Below are 6,119 nucleotides of genomic sequence, written 5' to 3'. Positions count from 1 at the left end.
CGTCTTGTCATTTTGTCCAGATAAGAGTATATGAAGGAGCAAGTAAAATACTAAAAGGGTGGCAACAACCCCAGGAAAATATGCTTTAACCAAATCAGAAGAGATCCCACATCGTGAGGGGGGATAAAGGGGATAAAAAGATGTTCAAAAAGGAAGAAAGAAAAAAAAAGAAAAAAGAATTTAAAAAAAGAAAACGAATAAAGAAAAATATAAAAAAGAAAATATATATATATTAGATAAACTAGTTTAAAAACGTTAAAAAAGAAAGGGGTAAAAGTTAAAAAAAAATTTACCAGAAGGGGAGATTAAAAAAAACAAAAAATGAAAAAGAAAAAAAATTAAATTAACTGCAAGACTAAAAAAACTCACAGCGAGAAAGCCGTGAGTTCCGTGCTTTGCTTTCTCCTCCTCTGGAATTCTGCTGCTCTCCTTGGTATTGAAACCGTACTCCTTGGTAGGTGAACTTGGTCTCGGCTGGATTTCTTGATCTTCTGGGGGAGGGGCCTGGTGTGGTGATTCTCAAGTGTCTTTGCCCCAGGCGGAATTGCACCACCCTTACCAGGGGCCGGGCTGAGTAATCCGCTCGGGTTCGCTTTCAGGAGCTTTTGTTCCCTGAGTGCTTTCCGTAGAGTTCTGGAGGACGGGAATACAAATGGCAGCCTCCTGGTCTCCGGCCTGGAGGAGCCAAGATCCTGGGGCCCCACTTCTCAGTGCGCCCTCAGAGAACAGTGCCCAGATACTCCCGTCTGCCTGACCTCCGGCCACGCTCCTAGCTCACCAAGCCTGTGGCTGGTTCAAGGTAACACCGAGCTGTGAGCTTACTGTCGGGCTTGTCTCTGTAGCCAGCTTTCTCATTCTAATACCGGCAAGCTCTGTGACACTCAGACACCCCCGATCCTTCTGTGACCCTGCGGGACCTGAGGCCACGCTGACCCCGCGTGGGCTTCGCCCCGGTTTAGCCTCTGGCACGATGTCACTCAGTGGAACAGACTTTTAAAAGTCCTGATTTTGTGCTCCATTGCTCCACCGCTTACCGGGAGCCAGCCCCTCCCCCCGGGGTCTATCTTCCCGTCGCTTTGGATTCACGTCTCCGCCAGTCCTACCTTTCAGAAAGTGGTTGTTTTTCTGTTTCCAGAATTGCTGTTCTTCTTCTCTTCGATCTGCCGATGGAAATGCAGGTGTTTGCAATCTTTAGATGAGCTATCCAGCTGATCTCCTGCTAGCTGAAGTAGTCTCAGACTGCTACTTCTCTGCCATCTTGGCTCCTCCCCTGTCTCTGTTTCTTTTAAAAGGTCTATGTCATTTTTAGGTTCTCTCGTTGCTTAGAGGACTACTTTCAATATTTCCTGTAGAGCTGGTTTCATGTTTGCAGATTTTTAGGTTTTGTCTTGGAAGCTTTTTATTTCTCCTTCTATTTTCAATGACAGCGTAGCTGGATATAGTATTCTTGGCTGCATATTTTTCTCATTTAGTGCTCTGAATATATCATTCCAGTCCTTTCTGGCCTGCCAGGTCTCTGTGGATAGGTCTGCTGCCAATATAATATTTCTACCATTGTAGGTTACAGACCTCTTGTCTCGAGCTGCTTTCAGGATTTTCTGTCTCTGGGACTTGTAAGTTTTATTATTAGATGATGGAGTGTTGACCTATTTTTATTGATTTTGAGGGGGGTGTTCTCTGTGTCACCTGGATGTTGATGCTTGCTTCCTTCCCCAAATTAAGGAAGTTCTCTGCTATAATTTGCTCCAATATACCTTCTGCACCCCTCTCTCTTTCTTCTTCTTCTTCTTCTTCTTCTTCTTCTTCTTCTTCTTCTTTTTCTTCTTCTTCTTCTGGGGTCCCAATTATTCTAATATTGTTTTGTCTTATGATATTGCTTTTGTCTCAAATTATTCCTCTTGATCTAGCGGTTGTTTATCTTTTTCTCATCTTCTTTATTGTCCATTATTTGGTCTTCTATATCACTAATTCTCTCTTCTGCCTCATTTATCTAGCAGTAAGAGCGTCCATTTTTTATTGCACCTTAGTCCTTTTGATTTCAACTTGGTTAGATTTTAGTTCTTTTATTTCTCTAGAAAGGGGTTCTCTAGTATCTTCTACACTTTTTTGAAGCCCAGCTAGCACCTTTATAATCATCATCCTGAATTCTAGGTCTGACATCTTACTAATGTCTGTATTGATTAGGTCATAAACAAATGCAGAAGCCCAAAACCAGCTGGAAAAGAAAGGGGGAAAATGTTCTGATTTTGTACTTTGCTGCTCTCTCACTCACGGGGAGCCAGCTGATAGAGGCTCCTTCCCCCCATGGTCTATCTTCCCAAATATTGCCTGGGATTCACTTCTCTGCATGTCCTACCTTCCAGAAAGCAGCCACTTTTTCTGTTCATAAAATTGCTGCAATTCTTCTCTTCGATCTCCTGTTGAGTTTGTAGGTGTTCAGAATGGTTTGATAACTATCTAGCTGAATTCCGGGGACCAGACAAAATTCATAGGTCTCCTACTCCTCTGCCATCTTGCTCCTCCCTCAAGATATCGATCAATCAGTCTATCTATTTTATTTTAAGATTTTATTTATTTATTTGGCAGACAGAGATTACAAGTAGGCAGAGAGAGGAAGGGAAGCAGGCCCCCTGCTGAGCAGAGAGCCCGATGTGGGACTTGATCCCAGGACCCTGAGATCATGACCTGAGCTGAAGGCAGCGACTTAATCCACTGAGCCACCCAGGCGCCCAGTCTATTTTTTTTTTTTAAGATTTTATTTATTTATTTGACAGAGATCACAAGCAGGCAGAGAGGCAGGCAGAGAGAGAGAGGAGGAAGCAGGCACCCCGCTGAGCAGAGAGCCCGATGCGGGGCTCGATCCCAGGACTCTGAGATCATGACCTGAGCCGAAGGCAGCGGCTTAACCCACTGAGCTACCCAGGCGCCCCAGTCTATCTATTTTTTAAGACTTTATTTATTTCAGGCAGAAAGAGAGAGCAAGAGAGCACGGGCAGGGGAGACAGGTAGAGAAAGAGGCTCCAGTTGAGCAGGGAGCCTGATGCAGGGCTGAATCCCAGTGCCCTGGCATCATGACCTGAGCTGAAGGCAGACACTTAACTGAGCCACCCATGTTCTCCAAGATATATATTTTTAAAAGATATGATTTATTTATTTGAGAGAGAGAGAAAGCATGGCGGTGGGGCAGAGGGAGGAGAGGCAGAGGGGCGCCTGGGTGGCTCAGTGGGTTAAGCCTCTGCTTTGGCTCAGGTCATGATCTTAAGGTCTTGGGATTGAGCCCTGCCTCAGGCTCTCTGCTCAGCGGGGAGCCTGCTTCCCCCTCTCTCTGCCTGCCTCTCTGCCTACTTGTGATCTCTCTCTCTCTCTCTGTCAAATAAATAAATAAAATCTTAAAAAAAAAAAAAAAAAAGGAGAGGCAGACTCCCTACTGGGCAAGGAGACCAATGTGGGGCCCAATCCCAGGACGTTGGGATCATGACTTGAGCCATAGGCAGATGCTTAACTGACTGAGCCACTTAAGTGTTCCAGAAAGACATATAATATTAACACTAATTAAGAGAAAGTAATAATACATCAATATTATTACATATATATATGTATATACATACAGTATCTATAATAATAACAAAGTAGGGGCACCTGGGTGGCTCAGTGGGTTAAAGCCTCTGCCTTTGGTTTAGGTCATGATCCCAGAGTCCTCGGATTGAGCCCAGCATGGGGCTCAGCAGGGAGGCTGCTTCCCCACCCCCCTGCCTGCCTCTCTGCCTACTTGTGATCTCTGTCAAAATGAATAAATAAAATCTTAAAAAAAAAAAAAAACAAAGTAAATTTGAGATCACAGATAATTAGTAGATGAAGAGGATTATTTCATAATGAACAAAGGGGTTGGTTAATTAAAAACAACATAACAATCCCAAGCGTTTATTTTCCTTAAAAGAGCTTCAAAATGGGATGCCTGGGTGGCTTAGTTGGTTAAGCAGCTGCCTTCGGCTCAGGTCATGATCCCAGCATCCTGGGATCGAGTCCCGCATCGGGCTCCTTGCTCAGCGGGGAGCCTGCTTCTCCCTCTGCCTCTGCCTGTCATTCTGTCTGCCTGTGCTCGCTCTCTCTGCCCCCCTCTCTCTCTGATAAATAAATAAAATCTTAAAAAAAAAAAAGAGCTTCAAAATGATAAAGCAAAAACTGATAGAACCATGGAGACTTAGCATAATTATAGTAGGATTTCAACATTTTTCTCTCAAAAACTCATGCAAAAGTAAACCTAAAAATCAGTAATGCTATAGAAGACCTGAAGAACACTCTCAACTATCTTCATCTAATCAACATTTCTAGAACATTCCACCAACAGCAGCAGAATACACATCCTTAATACTCATCCTAGACATTATTCTAGGTCATAAAACAAGTCCCAAAAAACTCATGTCATACAAACCATTTTCTCTAACCATGATGGAATTAAGTTAGAAATCACTAACAGAAAGATTCTTGGAAAACCCCAAATGTTTGGAAACTAACACATTTTAAAATAACCCATAGGTCAAAGCTGAAATAAAAATTAACATCAGAAAATATTCTGAACTGGATGAATGTGCAACCATAGTATATAAAAATTGTAGGATGCAGTTAAAGTAGTAGTGATAATGACATTTTTAATACTAAAGGCCTGTATTAGGAAACGAGAAAGGTTTCAAACAAATAACCTCAGATTCTACCTTGAGAAACTAGACAAAAGAGCAAATGAAAAACCAAAGTAAATTGAAGAAAGGTAATAATAAAGATCAGAACAGAAATCAATGAAATAAACACCAAACCAAATCAAACCAAACCAAAACAAAATGAGAGAGAGAGAGGAAATTAAGTAAGCCCAAATTTGGGCAAATGTATCTCTACATGTTAGCATGGAACAACTGGAAATCAAAATTATAAAACAATACCCTTTGTAGCAGCATCAAAAATTGAGAAATATTTAGGATAAATCTGACAAAAGTTATCAAAGACCTGTACACTAAAAGTACAAAACACTGGTGAGAGAAAGACCTAAGTAAATGGATAAAAAACTCAATATAAAGATGTCATTTCTCCCAAACTGATCTATACATTCAATACAATCAGTCAAAATCCCAGTAGGCTTTGTTTTGTAGAAATTAATGAGCTGATTCTAAAATTCATTTGGCAGGTAATGAAAAGGACCTAAGTAGCCAAATCAACTCTGTAAAAGAAAAAAGATGGAGAGCTTATACTATGGGACTTTAACACTTCTTATAAATCTACAGTGATCAGGACAGGATATTACTGGTATCAAGCTAGAGATGAATGTAGCAATAGAAATCCAGAAATAAAACTCACATATATTTAGGCTATTGATTTCTAACAAATGTGTAAAATGCAACTCGGTAGAGAAATGATAGTCTTTGCAACAAATGGTCCTGAGCAGTTCTATATGCTTCTGCACCCCTTCCAAAGAGAGGGAACTTAAATCCATACATCGCACTTGTGGTGTATACAACAATTAAGTTAAAATGGTTATTAAACATAACATGTAGTATCCAAAATTATGAAACTTCCAAAAATCACAGGAGAGAATCTTCATAACTTTAGGTTAGATAAGGATTTCTTACACACCAAAGACAATACATTAAAGAAAAAAATTGATAGAATTATACTTCTTGAAAATAAGAAATTTTGAGCTTTGAAAGATACTGCTAAGAGAATGAAAAACCCAGTAACAGGCTGGGAGAAAATACTTACACATCAATTATCCCATAAAGGACTTAAATCTAGAATATATGAAGAATTTTTAAGCAATTTAATAAGAAAACAATAGAACCTTGGAAAGAAATTTGAACATTTTATCTAAAAAGATGTATGGAAAATAAGAAAATGAAATAGTTTTTATGAGGTTGTAGGAAAATACAAATTAACACCATGAAATACTATTATATACTTATTAGAATGGCAAAAATTAAAACAAAGCAAAAAAGACTATTAAAGAAACAACAACCCACAATGAGCTACTACTAAGACCCACTGGGATGAGACTAGAATCAAAAAGACCCGGGGCACCTGGGTGGCTCAGTGGTTTAAAGCCTCTGCCTTCGGCTCAGGTCGTGATCCCAGGG

Source organism: Mustela nigripes, chromosome 18 (assembly GCF_022355385.1).
Source record: "Mustela nigripes isolate SB6536 chromosome 18, MUSNIG.SB6536, whole genome shotgun sequence".
Lineage (NCBI taxonomy): Eukaryota > Metazoa > Chordata > Mammalia > Carnivora > Mustelidae > Mustela > Mustela nigripes.
This window is presented reverse-complemented; position numbering follows the sequence as displayed.